The 17843-nt window shown below is 34.0% G+C and overlaps 1 protein-coding gene across 2 annotated transcripts in view; it reads right to left on the minus strand.

Annotated features, from left to right (window-relative positions):
- The window catches only part of LOC116143003 (transcription termination factor MTERF5, chloroplastic-like), a 30407-nt gene that overhangs the window by 10841 nt on the left and 1723 nt on the right, over positions 1–17843 (minus strand). The window lies entirely within an intron of this gene.

Raw genomic sequence — 17843 nt, forward strand, 5'->3', positions numbered from 1 at the left:
ATGAGACATTAAATTATTATTGAATTTCAATACTTTTATTACTTACAATTATAAATTACAAATACAAACTTAAAAAATTAGGATTAAGAATTAAATTAACTTACATCTTTATTAGAAATATAAGTATACAAATACAATACAATATCTCAACTTTGATTTTAGTTTACAATATTCAAAGAAATTAATGAAATGAAGATATATGATATTTTTTTTAATCAATTATTCACTTTGAATATTGTAAACTAGAATCAAGTTGATATGTTGTATTGTATTTGTATACTTGTATTTCTAATGGAGATATAATTGTTAGTTGCTTCGGTTTCGAATGTTGGATTAACAGAAAGTTATATTACCTTAAGATTACTGGAAATCTTTAGAAAAATGTGTTTGTTAGTTGAATAAATTAATAGGTTGTTATATGTAATAGTTTGGTTAGAATGAATATGGTTAGGATGTTATTTAAATTACTAAATTGTTTTTTAATATATTATTCATATTATATTTTTAAATTTTTTTTAATATAATACTGAACCCCCAACATTTCAAATTTAGCTAAAACAACCCTGCTATATAAACTTTAATTTATAACAAACATCACCACCCCCACCACCACCTACGCTGCCAACACAGTCGATCATCGAAAGTCACATGGAGTCATCGTGAGTAGCCGAGAGACATTGGGAGGCTCCAATATGGCCGTTTCTGGCCAAAAATGCCATATCATAGTAGATTTTGCCAGAAAGGCCATATCATTCTGGCCATTTCCGCTCATATCGATGGATCTAGCCTTTTCGGCCAGATCGATGGCCTTTGATGACCATATCTAAATGAGATATGGCTATAATGACTATAGATCTAGTCGTTACGACCATATCTATTCCGGCTAGAATAGATCTAGTCAATAAAGGTCATGGATCTGGTCGGAAATGGCCACCGAAAACAACCATATCTGAGCCTCTCAATGACGGTGGGCTACTCACGGTGATTTCCAGCTTCTTTCGATGACTTTCGATGGCGGCCGATGGTGGTTTGGTTGGCGGCTGGTGGGTGGGAGTGGTGTTATGAAGGTTGCATTTGTTTTGAATTCAAGGGTATTTTGTCCAAAGAATTTAATTGAGATGAAATAGTAAAAGCCAAATTCATGTAAATTAATTTTAAAATAAGAGTATTATTGTTCTAAAATTTATTAATAAATGATAGAACTGTAATAAAAATAAGGTTACCTTGATAATCATACAATATCTAAGAAAATAGAGGTTATCAGATTACCTCCAATATATTAATAATACTTCTATTGGTATTAAAATTACCAGAATTTTATATTACTTAAAAACCAAATGTGATAATCAAGTAATAAAATGACATAACCTCAGTAATCTTATATAACCTCAACAACGCCCCCTTAATATTAATTTTTAATCCTAATTTTAAGTTTATATGTAATTATAATTATAACTTATAAGTAATAAAAAATGTTGAAATTCAATTAATATTTCAATTCTCATTATTTTATATATTTTATAGTGATTATATTTTTTTAATTAATACAATACAAAATGTCATTAATATAACATATAAAATATTTTTATAATAATTATATAATAAATCAAAGTTATTTTAATTTATGAATATTAAATATTAAAAAATTGTAGGCCGGCCCATAAAGCATGCAAGCCGGCCCGTGTGCTAGGCCCATGACATGACACGTTACATACGTAGTGACGTGGGCTTTCAGATTTGGCAGATCGACAAAAGATATGGCACGAATTTTTGAAAGCTTTAACATAACACGGTCCACGAGACGATAGACTTGAATTTTTAGGTACAGTATGACCCACGCCAGGCAAAATGGATTGTGCTTTGAGATCATTAATTATAGGGAACGACATGTTCCCACCCAAGCTTGACGAAACAAAACTTTCCCACCTATCAAACTTTCAAAATGACACTTTTCCACCATGTTGAGTTCTGTTATTTTGTTAATATTTTACTGAAAATATAAAAATAACCTAAATATTTTACTTTATAAATTTTTTTATTATTTTTAATTAGCCAAAAAGTCAAATATTAAAATTCAAAAAAGAAAAATAGTTAATCCCCCTAAAAGTAGTGATATATATAATTGTTTAAAGTTATAATCTAATATTTATTTATAATGTCATATATCCATCACTATTATTTATAATGTTTTTCATTTTTACTAATTAACATAAAAATCAATATTTCTAATAATTAAATAAACAAAGAAAAAAATGTATCTTTATACTTAAATTATAATAATCGAATAAAGCAAAAAAACTAATTAAGAAATAAAATATTTAAGAGTATATTTATCTTTTAATCAAATATTAACGAAAAATATTATACAAACCTAACGAAAATGAAAAGTGTCATTTTAAAACTTGATGGGTGAAAAAGTACGTTTCATCGAACCTTGGGTGGGAAAATGTCGTTATCTAATTATATTTCAAAATGCTGTCACAGAAAAGATAAGAATGGACAAAAGAAACTGATTGCCAGATTATATAATTAATCATTTAATTGTTCAATCTAGTTATTCGTGTAGTGACACGTGATATGTTTATATATTTGTTTAAAAAAAACCAATAATATTACAAGTTTTAAAAGTTTTTCAAATTTCTCGTCTTTTGTAATCTTGTGTGGGGATGAAATATAAACATATTGGTGATTTGGTAAATGATATGACATATTAATACAAAAAAATGAAGCATCTAACCCCAATTTTAATGGATGATGGACCAAAATATACTTTTTAACACAAGGGGGTAAGTGGATATTTTATATATATGTCATCGATTATATCTTCACGATGAAATCAATTTTGTTTTTAGAAATATATTCATCAAAATGTGTTGCGTTGATTAGATTTACAAAAAAAAAAAAATGAAATGAGGATTTTTTTTTTTTTTTAATAAAATGCGATTATTCTGTATTTTTTTGGTAAATTACCTCCTTTCCATTCTGTAGAGAAAGGAAAATTGCTTTCATACTTATACTAAACAATAAACAATATGTATAACAGTATAAGTCCTCCAATATAATTTTTTTTTTTCTAAATAAAAATTAAGTTATTAAATCATTCCAATTCCTATCTAAGTATGATTTTATCTCGAAAGCCCTCTTACATTTGGAATGCGAAATAGGGTTTTTCAAATTATATATAGAAAAGTTAATGACAAAATTATACCATTTTGCTTAGGTATAAAACCTTACATTTCAAAGAAAAAAGGGATCAGGGTTCTTTCGCAAACCTTACAATTTTATACAATCTAAGACTTTTTTGGCATTAGATAAATTGTCCATTAACTTGTACCACTAGAAATTCTGCATCAAATATCTTAATTGATAGTTTCTCAATGTCAGTTTGGTGATGTGGTGAGACCGTCGAGTTAAGAGAGGTATGGTGACCTGTCTTAGTGTGTTTTCTCTGCCGAGGAGTCGTGGTTGACCATTTTCAGTATTTTCATCTTCAAAACTTTCTCAAATCACAGTCTGAACACATAGCATCTTGGACAACGGCATTTTGACTCCTGACTCCTTTACACACATATCTTGGCCTTATTCTCTGCCCAAACTGTAACCAAATATGTAGGGAACAAACCAGCTCAGATTTTTCATATCCCATGGTCAAAAAGAACTCCCTTTTGGATACAAGTTCTCTGTCAAAAAGAATATATAGAGGCGCATATCTCAAAATTAGATCCGAACTTCTTCCATGCTATACCCTTTGCCAAGAAGAACTCGGCCACAGGCTTCAGATTGCCTTCAATACTATACCAAGAGTCCCTGGTGATTTTTTAAGAAGCATGGAGCTAGGGTGTATCCCGACGGGATCGACCCAGGACAACCAGTAACAAATGGGAAAACTCGGAATGTAAGTCAACAGACTAACACATGTTGGTGACAAAAAGAAGATTAAAGCTCAGGACAAAATCATACCAAGAAAACCAACACAGCGACTAAAAGGACTGTCTGCAAAAACCTCAACAGCGTGAAAACGATAGTTGGCCACATCGAGTAAGATTTACCTATCTCTCGTGATGATAGGCCCCAACTCGGTGGGGGGGGGAGTGCATGTCGACGCTTTTGCCTTAACGCGGGTGGTCCGCCTGCTATATGGAGTCCTGGAAAGCGGTCTATAACTGCTTTCGCGCACCATACTATCACTATAGTCACTACTTTCGCAGGTTCAATTTTTAGGTTGTAGTCAGGCATCTTGTACTAGTGGGGTGGGATTTGTGTCTTTTCGTTGTGTCGAGCCGGATGGTGATCCATTAGGCGTTGATTGTCTTGGTTAAGGGCTCTCCTTGGTTGGTGGTACGGTTCCACAGGGTAGTTTTCTTAGTGTCGTTTGACTCTTTTGGAACGACGATCTTCGTAGGCAAAGTGTTTGACACCTTTCACTTCATCCTTTTCCCACCTTATTTCTACCCCAAAGCTTGAGCCAACGCATCTTCCATAGTAGAGCAGTTGAACTTGGTGAGTTCTTTATATAACTCCCTGTCGAGGAGGAGCCTCTTCCTGAAGGCGTTAATGGTTGTCTCCTGATTGTAATATGGAATGGAGATTTTTTCCTTGTTGAAGCAACCCATGTAGTCTTGCAATGTTTCTTCATAGTGTTGATGTACTCTATAAAGGTCACTAGATAGCTTATCAAGTCTCTTGCTATTGGCGAACTGCTTGGCGAAGGTATCCGTGGGTGGAGCAAAGGAGTCAATAGAGTTGTTGGGTAATTTGGTATACCATTGGAGGGCTGGTTCCATGAGGCTAGAGTTGAATCTCTTGCATATGCATGCTTCGTGGAGATCATGCAGGATGGCGATGGCAAACATCCTTTGTTTGTAGGATGTTATGTCGTCATCAAGGTCGGTGGTCCCGTCGTAGAGGCATCTCTATGAGGGCTATGACATCCATGAAGGGTGAGTTGGCATAGCTTTGGGGTTGGCTTTTCTTAAGAGGTATAGGCATATTGGGAATGCATTAGATCATTGCTTCCATGTCAGATAGCCGCTTGGCTAAAGCTTGTTCAAGGGGGGTTGCCATGGGGGTGTACAAGCTTGTGTTTTGTAGATGAGGAAACACATTGGTGTTAATATGTATGGCCGAGCTGAACGGGAAAGGTTGGGGAAATGTGCCAGCCACCAAATGTGAAGGTTTGGTAAGTGTATAGTGGGTACTATTGTAACGGGGTTGTTTAGGTGAGAGCTTTGGCGACCAAAAGGATTATGGGTTATGGAGTGGTCTCTATTTGGGTCGGCTTAATTGGGAGCATAGTTGTGGTTGGAGCCAAATAGAGGTTGGATTGTTTTGTTAGGATTCCATGATCCAGCGTGGTGAATAGCTATCTAGGGTGACCTGGGACTGGCAGACGAGAGGAGGATGCATGTTGGTTCAAAGACCAGTCTAAAGAGTAAAATTGGGTTACCTTATCCTAAAGAGCTTGATTCTCCACACAGATGGTCGTGTTTTGTGTTTCAAGAGCGTTGTATTTGTGTCGTTGCTCTCTTACACCAGTGTGGTGAGAGCCGCAATCTGAGCCTCAACGTCATGAGTGGAGGTTTTGGTGTTCCCAGTTGTGATGGTTGAATCAGATGAAAAGAGCAAAAATAACAGGTCGTTTGAGTTGAATAGTTGTCAAGGTCCCATAGTGGGCACCAAACTATAGACGGTAAAATCTACTATTGATTCAGAAGGGACAGATCTTATGAAAGTAGAGCACGAAGAATTGATGGACCTGCACAGAGAAGAGAAGAGAATGTAAAGGCTAAAAACACCGGTGTGTGTAGTGTTTGTCAGACACTCTGACGGTCAAGTAACGAGGTTGAGGGTATTAGTAAGGGCTGACAACGGGAAAGATTACGGAATAATGCGGTGGTTCTCGGAGCAAGAACTTTAGAGCTAGGTTGTGTAGGTTATTTCTGAATGAATATTTGAGAGGGTTGCCTGTGTTTTATAATGAACCCAAAGGGTTAAAATCCTAGAGGACTCTGAGTCCTACTTGGTAGAGAGTTCCACTTCTTGCCTTTATCGATTCAAGGGTATTAATTCATTAAGATACTGGATCTTGAATGAATTAGGAAGGTGATAGGATTTCTTGTTCTATTTATGGGACTACTATGGACTAATGGGCTGGAATCCGGTTTAGCTTAACTTGTAAGATAGTCAAACTCATAGAATGGACAGTTCATAAGGTGAATCTAAGCATGGGTCCAACCGGAGTGGGGGCTGAGGCACTGAGCCATAAAGTATTTGTTTCGTTATTGGGCCTGTCAGGCCCAATACGATTTTGGTTCCATACACAGAGTTTATAAACGAAAATCGTGTAATAAATAGATTACACAACTCATTATTTAATTAATTGTATCGTTAAATGGATTCACAACTTGAGACCCTTCAACCTAAGCAAAACACATGTAATAAATAGATTGAGTTTGTCAAGATGAATACAATTAAGATTAAACTTAATCTACTTAAATTGTATCAAATTCATTATGTTACTGTATCGTGTCAAAAATTGCAAATCCTAATTTATTATAAGAAGTATTATAATAAAAATGACAATTAAAATAAAAATACTGAGGGAATGTCGAGATGTTGTTCTAAAAATAGAAGAAAGGAGGTTAGCTGCAGAGCATTTATGAAGAACTTTATGCCAGAAAGATGCAGAAATGAAGTAATAATAGAAACAATCAATGAATGGAGTATATTGAATACAATGGATTGAGATGGTGCTATCTTTATGTTTGATTGATATCGAGGAGACAGCGGTAAAGGTCAATTTGTAAATACATCAATAAATCTACAGTAGCATTGTCACAACTGTGAGTGATATTTCAAAGATTTATTATAGAATTGAAATCAACAGTGAACATTTAATCAAGATTTCATGAATTTGAATGAAGAGATTTGATGTTTGGTTGGAGAGAGAATGAATGAAAATTCAGAAAAACACAATGAGAGAAAATAACTTCTCCTTCTTCTTTGTCAAGTAGTTATATATCTCTAAATTTACATGTACCTCAAGGGGTTGGTCAATCAGTCAAGAAGTTTACTCTTTTTATTGAGTTCTTGGATTCAAATCTTAAAGTCACCTATCACTTTGTAACTTATCTAATCCTTTAAGCTTGTAGAGGGTTCAATGTACTCGGGTTTTAAGTGGGTATATTACTGTAGAGTGTTCAATGAACATAGGGTTTGAAGTGGGTATATTGCAAATCTAAAGGGGGGTATTTGAGGATTATTGTAATAGTTGGTGGTAGTTTAGGATTTTCTGAAACCTTGGGGGAATAGTGATAACAAGGTCTATTTTAAATACAAACGTAATTTCTAAACGTATTAAGTCAATATTTTTTTTTTTTTTTTTTTTTTTTTCTGTGAGACAAGTAAACATTAAAGTTGCTTAATTTGACAATTAGAATTAGTTCATTACAAGTAACTATCATAAACTATGAGCAAAAACAACTAAAGTGTCTAAGTAATTATTTTCCCACAGATTTAATTGATGATAAATATAAATGATAATGGAGTCACTAAGTAACAAGACGATTTATTAACAATCTTTCAAACTTCTATTTAATTATTAAACCACATATATAAAAGGTGGAGAATAGTTAAATATGTGCTGATTTTTAATGCTAAAAACATGATAATTCACTAAAAAATGTGGAATAATATACTACCTAAGAGAAAGTCAAAGACCACATTTGGGTGACCTAATGGTATAAAAGCAAAATGAGATTTCATTAGTTCTTAAGTTCGAGTCTCCCCAGACACTAATAGGAGTAGCCATGGGGCTTTTTCGGTCGACAGTTTTAGAGTCTAAGACATTAATAGAGATGCGCGTAAACTAACCCGGACACCCCGGTAATAAAAGAAAAAGTGATACCCTATTGCCAACAAAATTTTTAGATTTTTTAAAGATACATAGTTTTATCCTTTAAATTTCATATTTTTTACCCTTCACCCCTTATTGATTAAACTTTACCTTTGATTCCTTTAAATTAAATGCAATTCCAATATATACTTTTATCTTTAGTATCCTTAATCATTAAACATTACAATTTGCCCTAAATATAGTTCTATATCCATCATCAATTATTTTTTAGCGTCTTCTTCAAATTTTAGTAAATTTCAACAAGAAATTTAAATAAACGAATATATTGAAAATATTTTAGAAATTTAATCAAAACTCTACAACATTAATTAAGATAAAAGTCAAAAAGATATCGACCTTTTTCTATATAATCAATTGAATTAAACAATCTAACAACATTTAATGTAATTGATTTAGAACATAAAAATAAAAAGAAAACTTAACCTAGATCCGAAGTGCAAGATACTTGGATCAATCTCTTCCGGCAGACTTCTTTCAGGAGGAAACTTGGGAAGAAGACTGGCAAATGCTAGCATTCTCCCAATAAGAAGTATACTTGAAAATCATTCCCAAATGTTGTGCATCAGCTTTATTATTATTGTACCCTTTATCCAAACTTATTATTTCCTGAATGGAATTATCCTGAAGCGGCTTCAAATTATATTTTGAGTGGCTCCCCTACTGATGAAGTTCTTTAGGGATTCTTAAAGCACCAGCTCTGTTCTTATATTGAAATGGTACAAGCTCAGAAAATCTTGGCCATAATCGCCCAAAAACTCCAATGCAGCAAGAATGAACTCGAATTCCTCGTTCAACATATAGTACGGGAAGCTAATCTCGTCCATCCCGGTTTGACTGCGGTATAGCCCTACAGTGAGTTGAATTTAATCATTAAACCGAACTAGTTTAATGAAAAATATTTTGAAAAATTTAGGGCCTGTTTAGTATAGAATTAAAGACAATTTAAAAAAAAAAAAAAAAAAAAAAAAAACCAGGGTATAAAACAAATCTATATAAATGTATTTGGTAGAAGTGAGTCAAAATGTTTTTCGAAAACAGTTTTCAATCCAATCCTAAAATTTTTACGGTATATAAAACATATTAAGATGCAACTCAAAATTTTGAATTATATTTAGTTTTGAAAATATATTTTAAATCACAAATTAATTGTATGAACAAGTTATAATTACTTTGTATGGCAGAACGAATTTTAAGCGATCGAGTGTCATCGAAATTAAGCAGGGCTGTGACCGTAGGGTGCGGCACAGGCGCAGCCTCCGCGAGCTTGGATGCCGAACAAGTCATTGAAGAGTGGTGTTACAAAGGCTCCATTGAGAGGCTTTCCCCTCTCCATTTTGACGTTTCCGAGGGAGGAATTTGTAGTGGAATGTATGAGGAACGATAGTATAGCCTGTCTCTTGTTGGTAATGTTTCCTAAAACCTCAATGTTTCGGTTTGGGAGAAGCCTCTCTAGAGCTCTTTCGATGTAGATATCTTCTTGCTTTTCGATCACTTCATAGCCAACGTATTCTTTCACACCAAAAGGCCAATGCAGCTCTGATGGTTTGAATTATTTGAGGAGTTCCACCGTTTTCTCGCTCTTTATTTCATCCAAATATAATGTGTCCTACAAAAATTGATCATGAAATGTTTAGTAATACTACTAGAAAACGTGAATACTCCGACGTCGAGAACTACCGTCGGAGTTTTACACTATGCCCACACGATTGCATGTAGGCGATAAAATGATCAGACCCTGATGCACGGGGCAGGGTCAAGCTCCAGGCCGGTGTAGCTCGCGTCAGAGCAAAGATTTGTACACCAACGCGTGGGCTGGCGTCAGCAGTCAGGACACTTGTCTCCGACAATAATAACCTCTCCCGCAACGGAGGGCTGTCTCGACGCACAAGTTTTTATTTTTGGTGGTCAATCTGCGTCGAGACAGGCCTTATTTCCAGATGTGTAGGTTAAGTTAAATGTATGAGCATTAGAAAAGCAAAAAACATAAGAGGTACGTACTGCCTCATTGAAGCCATTGACATAATCAACAGTTCCACCTCCACAGGTTGATGGAGGAGAAGATCCAAGCCGTAAGAGCCTTGCTCATCAGAAGAATGCCGGGAGATCCGGACGCCAAGAAACTTGTGTGGACTCAAGAACACAGCATCATAGCCATCAATCTCCCCCGACCTCATGTCAATCTCCACATAAGGACCAGCATATCATGATAAAATATATTGAAATTAAGATCTTCTTCGATCAAGATTTTTTGAATTTTTAAAGATCTCATGACACCTTACCTCGCAGCAAAATCAAAGCATGCAAACCCGCCGTGTTGATGAACAAGTCTAGAAATCGATCTTGTATCAGAATAAATTCCAGTGACATTACTGCAAGCAGAGAAAGAAACCAAAATTGGGCGGCCGGACACTTATACAAATCAAGCTGCAGTCTCAGCTCTTCAATATTTATTAAGCCAGTATCGTCAAGACCAATCTCATTACTTCAGCCAAACTCTGTCGCCATGAAAGGATATTTGAGTGGTGTCATAAGGCCCTACAAGAACCAACATCTTTCTTCAGCTTAGACATTTTATGAGCCTTTCTCTCATGATTGGTGTCACTGCAATCACTAACCTTTGAAGCCTTAATGGCAGCTGTGTGCCTGATCCGCAAAATATTATTGCATCATCTCGCCCGCCGCCTAAGCATCGTTGATGTAATGGGACGCATTGCAGCATTTTCGTCGTCCGGTCGCCCACGAAACTGTCGCCGCGGTGGTGGTGTTACCTATACACACAGAGAATTACGTAAAATTGTGAGAAGAAGAGAATATTTTACGGTGATTGCGCTATTAAAGCTTAGTTTTTTGACATTTTGAAGCTTGCAGGTAACAGATTCAACATTCATCGTATTTAGGGGTGAAACTACTTAATATATGAGAATTCTCAAATACGAAGCGTTGACGGTTTTTGTAACATTCAGAGATAAAGTTAACGTTTCAATACGACAAAAATTGAACAGATTTATATTTTTAATGTACGATGATGACTTAAAATATGGACGTATGCAGGAGAGACGACTAATAAAAATATGTTATTATGAAATAATTACTTACCATAGAAGGGAAGAACATTGTCGATGATATGATCTTCGATATAGTGAAGGCACCGGCCGGAGGCAGTGTGATCTGATAGGTGAGCCTACGTTTTCCGAAAGGAGAATCGAATTCTACATCGCCTCCAATAATCTGAGAGCGCAGCCAGGACAGTTTCTCTCGAAGAGTCGCTTATTGGCACGCCCATCTCTGGAATCCTGAACGATTCAGAGTGATGGCATAGATCATTTTCTGACTGAGAGCTTGTTTTTGTAGAAGAAATGAGCTTCTAATTGTAGCTTTGCCATTTTGATGGCTATCTTTTGGCCACAGGAGCCTCTTCTAACATAACAATTGCTCAGCCTTATACTTAGAAAAAAAAAAAATGAATAAAGAATCGAGAAAACTTGTAAGAATTAATAATGCTTTGAGATGGACTAATGGGATTGTTTATATAGAAAGAGAGATTTACAATGGGCAAGAATCAAGGGCAAACATGAAGCTGTTGTTGTTGATATTTAATTCAGGTAGCTTTAATTCTTTAACTTTGAAGACGTTGATAAGAATGGTGGAATATGACCTGAAAATGAAGACCAAGTGGGAATAAAATACACATTGTGGAGCTTGAATTTATAATCGTTGTTTTGCATTTGTTGGTTTTGATTTCTATGTGTTGACTAATTAATTAAGAGAAATTGAGGTCATATACTATGGCCTCTCAGGAGTCTACTGTATTTTTTTTCTAATGGGCTTTAGTCATTGCCAGCTTTTTGCTTACTATTGCGTGTGGTGTTATAAAATAAGATATAATAGAGAAAGAAATCTGAACCGTTAATTAGTGAAAATACACACGTCCTTACATAATTAAACGCAGAGGATCCTAATTCGTTTGGATCTTTTGCATCTAATAACTTTCTAGATCTTTAAATTTTAAATCTTTTGTATTACAAAACATTCAATCCTCTTGGCTGTTGAAGTGATACTACGGTCTACGAGTTCAAACTCATTCACAAAACTAATCCTTATGGATTCTGTTGGTTACCAGGCATGTTGTCATTATACCCTTAGTTTATTTTAATTATATTTAATATTAAATCATCAAATCTATAATGAGTATACGGGGTTGCATGAGTTAATTTGCACAAAGAGTTTATTATGTAGAATAATGTTTTAGATCTTAGGCTCTGTTCGGTTATTATATATTATATATATAGCCAATCTGTTTGCTTGGAGAATAAGGTATATGAGAAATTAATACTGAAATCTATTAACGGTTAAACTTATATTTTATTCTTTCTAATATTTTTAGGAATAATCTTTGGTAATTGCAAAAATCCATGCCTTTGAAAAGGGTTCGACTTGCCCTTTTGACTAGGCTAATCTTTTACAAAAGTTTTCATAACCAAACAACGTGGCGGCTGTAAGGGAGTAGAGCTGGCGTGCCAACACAGCCCACCTAAAAAAGCATGACACCAGTCACCCGACAAGGCACATAATCCTGTGGGCCGTGTCTTGGGCTTTGAAAAGGGCAAGGGACGACACTGTTAAGGTGGCGGTGGATCGTACCGTATTAAACTAAAATTTTTACGATCGACCGTGTTATGCCGTGCCAGAACACTAAAACTGAAGGCCCACGGATGGCCCATGGGCTGATGGACTGTGTTGTGTTGTGCCTTCATGGGCGACATAGGCTTTACTCAAAACATTTAAAAAAAATTTTTTTTAATTCGTGGGGTCGTGTCGTGCCGGCCCACATGCTAAATCTAAGCCAATGGCAAACAACAAGGGCCATGGCATGGCAAAAAATTTGATGTCGTGCCAAAAATTGTGGGCTATGCGTACCCACGTGCCAACATGGCCCATTGCCACCTCTAGGCATGGCACGACTGCTAAAAAAATTTAAAAAAAAAACTAATAGTCGTTACCCCCTGCAAGGGGGGTATTGAATATTCACACTTTTTAATTTTTTTTTATTTTTCTTATAAATACCCCATTATTTCTCTTGTTTTTTCACATCCAATTTCAATCTTCATTCTCTTCTCTTATTTTGATTTGTATTAATTAAAAAAATATATAAATCACCATGAAATATAATAAAGAATGAGACATTAAAATATTAATTGAATTCAATACTTTTTATTACTTACAATTATAAATTACAAATACAAACTTAGAAATTAGGATTAAGAATTAAAATTAAAAATTACTCTTTATTAGAAATATAAGTATACAAATACAATACAAATATCCAACTTTGATTTTAGTTTACAATATTCAAAGAAATTAATGAAATGAAGATATATGATATTTTTTTTAATCAATATCCCTTTGAATATTTGTTAACTAGAATCAAAGTTGAGATAGTTGTATGTATTTGTATACTTGTATTTCTAATGGAGATATAATTGTTAGGTTGCGTTCGGTTTCGGAATGTTGGATACTAGAAAGTTATATTACCTTAAAGATTACTGGAAAAATTAGAAAAATGTGGTTGGTTAGTTGAAATAAATTAATAGGTATGTATATTAATATGTTTGGTTAGAATGAATAAATTGGTTGGTATGTTATTTAAATACTAAATTGCTTCTTTTAAATATTAATATAATATTATTTTTATTATTATTTTTCATTAATTCTTTGAACCCCAACATTCAAATTTAGCTAAAACAACCTGCTTATATAAACTTTAATTTATAAAAAATCACCCCCACCACCCTAAGCCACTGCTGCCAACACGTCCGTATCGAAAGTCACATGGAGTCACGTGAGTAGCCGAGAGACATTGGGAGGTCCAATATGGCCGTTTCTGGCCAAAAAACATATCATAGTAGATTTTGCCAGAAAGGCCATATCTATTCTGGCCATTTCCGCTCATATCGATGGATCTAGCCTTTTTCGGCCAGATCGATGGCCTTTGATGACCATATCTAAATGAGATATGGCTATTAATGAATATGATCTAGTCGTAACGACCAATCTATTCCGGCTAGAATAGATTAGTCAATAAAGGTCATGGATCTGGTCGGAAATGGCCACCGAAAAACAACCATATCTGAGCCTCTCAATGACGGTGGGCTACTCACGGTGATTTCCAGCTTCTTTCGATGACTTTCGATGGCGGCCGATGGTGGTTTGGTTGGCGGCTGGTGGGTGGGAGTGGTGGTTATGATAGGTTGCAATTTGTTTTGAATTCAAGGGTAATTTTGTCCAAAGAATTAATAATTGAGATGAAATAGTAAAAGCCAAATTCATGTAAATAATTTTAAAATAAGAGTATTATTGTTTAAAATTTTATTAATAAATGATAGAACTGTAATAAAATAAGGTTACCTTGATAATCATACAATATCTAAGAAAATAGAGGTTACAGATTACCTCCATATTATTAATAATAACTTCTATTGGTATTAGAAAATTACCAGAATTTTATATTACTTAAAAACCAAATGTGATAATCAAGTATAAAAATGACATAACCTCAGTAATCTTATATAACCTCAACCAAACGCCCCTTAATATTAATTTTAATCCTAATTTTTAAGTTTATATTGTAATTTATAATTATAACTTATAAGTAATAAAAAATGTTGAAATTCAATTAAAATTTCATGTCTCATATTTATTATATTTTATAGTGATTATATTTTTTTAATTAATACAAATACAAAATGTCATTAAATATACATAAAAATATTTTTATAATAATTATTAATTAAATCAAAGTTATTTAATTTATGAATATTAAATATAAAAAATTGTAGGGGCCCCTAAAGCATGCAAGCCGGCCCGTGTGCTAGGCCCATGAATGACACGTTATACAACGAGTAGTGACGTGGGCTTTCAGATTTGGCAGATCGACAAAAGATATGGCACGAATTTTTGAAAGCTTTAACATAACACGGTCCACGAGACGATAGACTTTGAATTTTTAGGTACACGTATGACCCACGCAGGCAAAATGGGATTGTGCTTTGAGATCATTAATTATAGGGAGAACGACATGTTCCCACCCAAGCTTTGACGAAACAAAACTTCCCACCTATCAAACTTTCAAAATGACACTTTTCCACCATTCGTTAAGTTTGTTATGTTTCTGTTAATATTTTACTGAAAATATAAAAAATACCTTAAATATTTACTTTATAAATTTTTTTATTATTTTTAATTAGCCAAAAAGTCAAATATTAAAAATTCAAAAAAGAAAAAATAGTTAACCACCAAAAAGTTAGGATAATAGTATAAAATTGTTTAAAGTTAAATAATCTTAATATTATTTATAATGTCATAATATCTCATCACTATATTTTAATGTTTTCATTTTTACTAATTAACATAAAAATCAATATTTCTAATTAATTAAATAAACAAAGAAAAAAATGTATCTTTATACTTAAATTAATAAATAACGAATAAGACTTTAAATTATAATTTAATTTATAATAAAATAATTAAGAAATAAAATATTTAAGAGTATATTTATCTTTTTAATCAAATATTAACGAAAAATATTATCAAAACCTAACGAAAGTGAAAAAGTGTCATTTTAAACTTGATGGGTGAAAAAGTACGTTTCATCGAACCTTGGGTGGGAAAATGTCGGTATCTAATTATATATTCAAAATGCTTGTCACAGAAAAGATAAGAATGGACAAAAGAAACTGATTGCCAGATTATATAATTAATCATTTAATTGTTCAATCTAGTTATTCGTGTAGGACACAGATATGTTATAATATTTGTTTAAAAAAAAACCAATAATATTACAAGTTTTAAAAGTTTTTCAAATTTCTCGTCTTTTGTAATCTTGTGTGGGGATGAATATAAACAATTTGGTGATTTGGTAAATGATATGACATAATAATAACAAAAAATGAAGCATCTACCCCAATTTTAATGGATGATGGACCAAATATACTTTTTAACACAAGGGGGTAAGTGGAGTATTTATATATATGTCATCGATTATATCTATCACGATGAAATCAATTTGTTTTTAGAAATATATTCATCAAAATGTGTTGCGTTGATTAGATTTACAAAAAAAAAAAAAAATGAAATGAGGATTTTTTTTTTTTTAATAAAATGCGATTATTCTGTATTTTTTTGGTAAAATACCCTTTCCATTCTGTAGAGAAGAAGGAAAATTGCTTTACATACTTATACTAAACAATAAACAATATGTATAACAGTATAAGTCCTCCAATATAATTTTTTTTTTTCTAAATAAAAATTAAGTATTAAATCATTCCAATTCCTATCTAAGTATGATTTTATCTCGAAAGCCCTCTTACATTTGGAATGCGAAATAGGGTTTTTCAAATATATATAGAAAGTAATGACAAAATATACCATTTTGCTTAGGTATAAAACCCTTCATTTCAAAGAAAAAAGGGATCAAGGGTTCTTTCGCAAACCCTTACAATTTTATACAATCTAAGACTTTTTGGCATTAGATAAATTCCATTAACAATTGTACCACTAGAAAGTTCGCATCAAATATCTAAATTGATAGTTTCTCAATGTCAGTTTGGTGATGTGGTAGACCGTCGAGTTAAGAGAGGATATGGTGAGCTGTCTTATGTGAGTTTTTCTCATGCCGAGGAGTCGTGGTGGTACCATTTTCAGATTTTCATCTTCAAAACTTTCTCAAAATCACAGCTGATACAACATAGCATTTGGACACGGCATTACTCCTGACTCCTTTACAAGCACATATCTTGGCCTTATTCTCTGCTCCAAACTGTAACCAAAATATGTAGGGAACTAACCAGCTCAGATTTTTCATATCCCATGGTCAAAAAGAACTCCCATTTTGGTACAAGTTCTCTGTCAAGCAAAAGTATTAGAGGCGCATATCTCAAAATATGATCCGAATTCTTCCACGCTATACCCCTTTGCCAAGAAGAATCGGTCACAGGCTTCAGATTGCCTTCAATACTATGACCAAGAGTCCCTGGTGATTTTTTAAGAAGAATGGAGATGTCAACCCCTAATGAACGAAAGTACTAACTGTTGGTCGTAGATTCTCCTCCACGCGCAACTAACGATATTGGCCATCGAGTTAAGATTTTACCTATACTCTCAGATGATAGGCCCAACTCGTGAGGAAATCACGATTGCCTGAACTTCTGCTGCTATAGTGAGGAGTCCGGGAAGCGGTATATAACTTTCGCCCATGGTCCTTGTCACACCCATATCTTCCAAGAACATCATGGGTATTATTTCAGATAACTAAGCTGCATAAATTAGGCCTTGGAAAGAATTTTTTGGAATGTCTGATTTAGGTACCCCAAGATCAAGAAGAAACCATAGTGGGTTGATTTCCCTCCAAGCTGCAGTAGCAAAATCGGATATGGTGTAATTACCTTGATCTGTTCAAAATCCATGCCAAGCTCTAAGAGGTAGAGGAATTGAGGGCTAAATCCCAACGTGCCAACCTCAACATTGAGAGACAGCGTTTGGCTTCTTAGAGTCAAGAGCAGAACCAGATTGAGAAACTGATGTGGCTGGCTTTTTTCACTAGGTCCATTAGAGAACACTTGGTTCTTGGAGTCAAGGGGAGCAGAAAAGGATTGAGAAACTGACCAGCTGCCTTTTCTTACGGGCATTAAAGCCCCTTTTGGCTTCTCAGGTGAGGGGTGGAAGGTGTTGAGACTGACGCAGCGGCTGTCTTGACAGGTGATTGGAAAGTTCTCCACTAAATTTGCGACATGTTTCCATGCTCTACAAGAAGAGATCAATATAAGGAATAAGAGTGTCCCTGATCTCAAGAGTTGTGAGCTCTCTTCCTGTATGGCAAGCAAATTTTGATTAGTGGGAAAAATAAGATTTGAAACAAAACACTTAGAAAACA

Source organism: Pistacia vera, unplaced genomic scaffold (genome assembly GCF_008641045.1).
Source record: "Pistacia vera cultivar Batoury unplaced genomic scaffold, PisVer_v2 Contig1132, whole genome shotgun sequence".
NCBI lineage: Eukaryota > Viridiplantae > Streptophyta > Magnoliopsida > Sapindales > Anacardiaceae > Pistacia > Pistacia vera.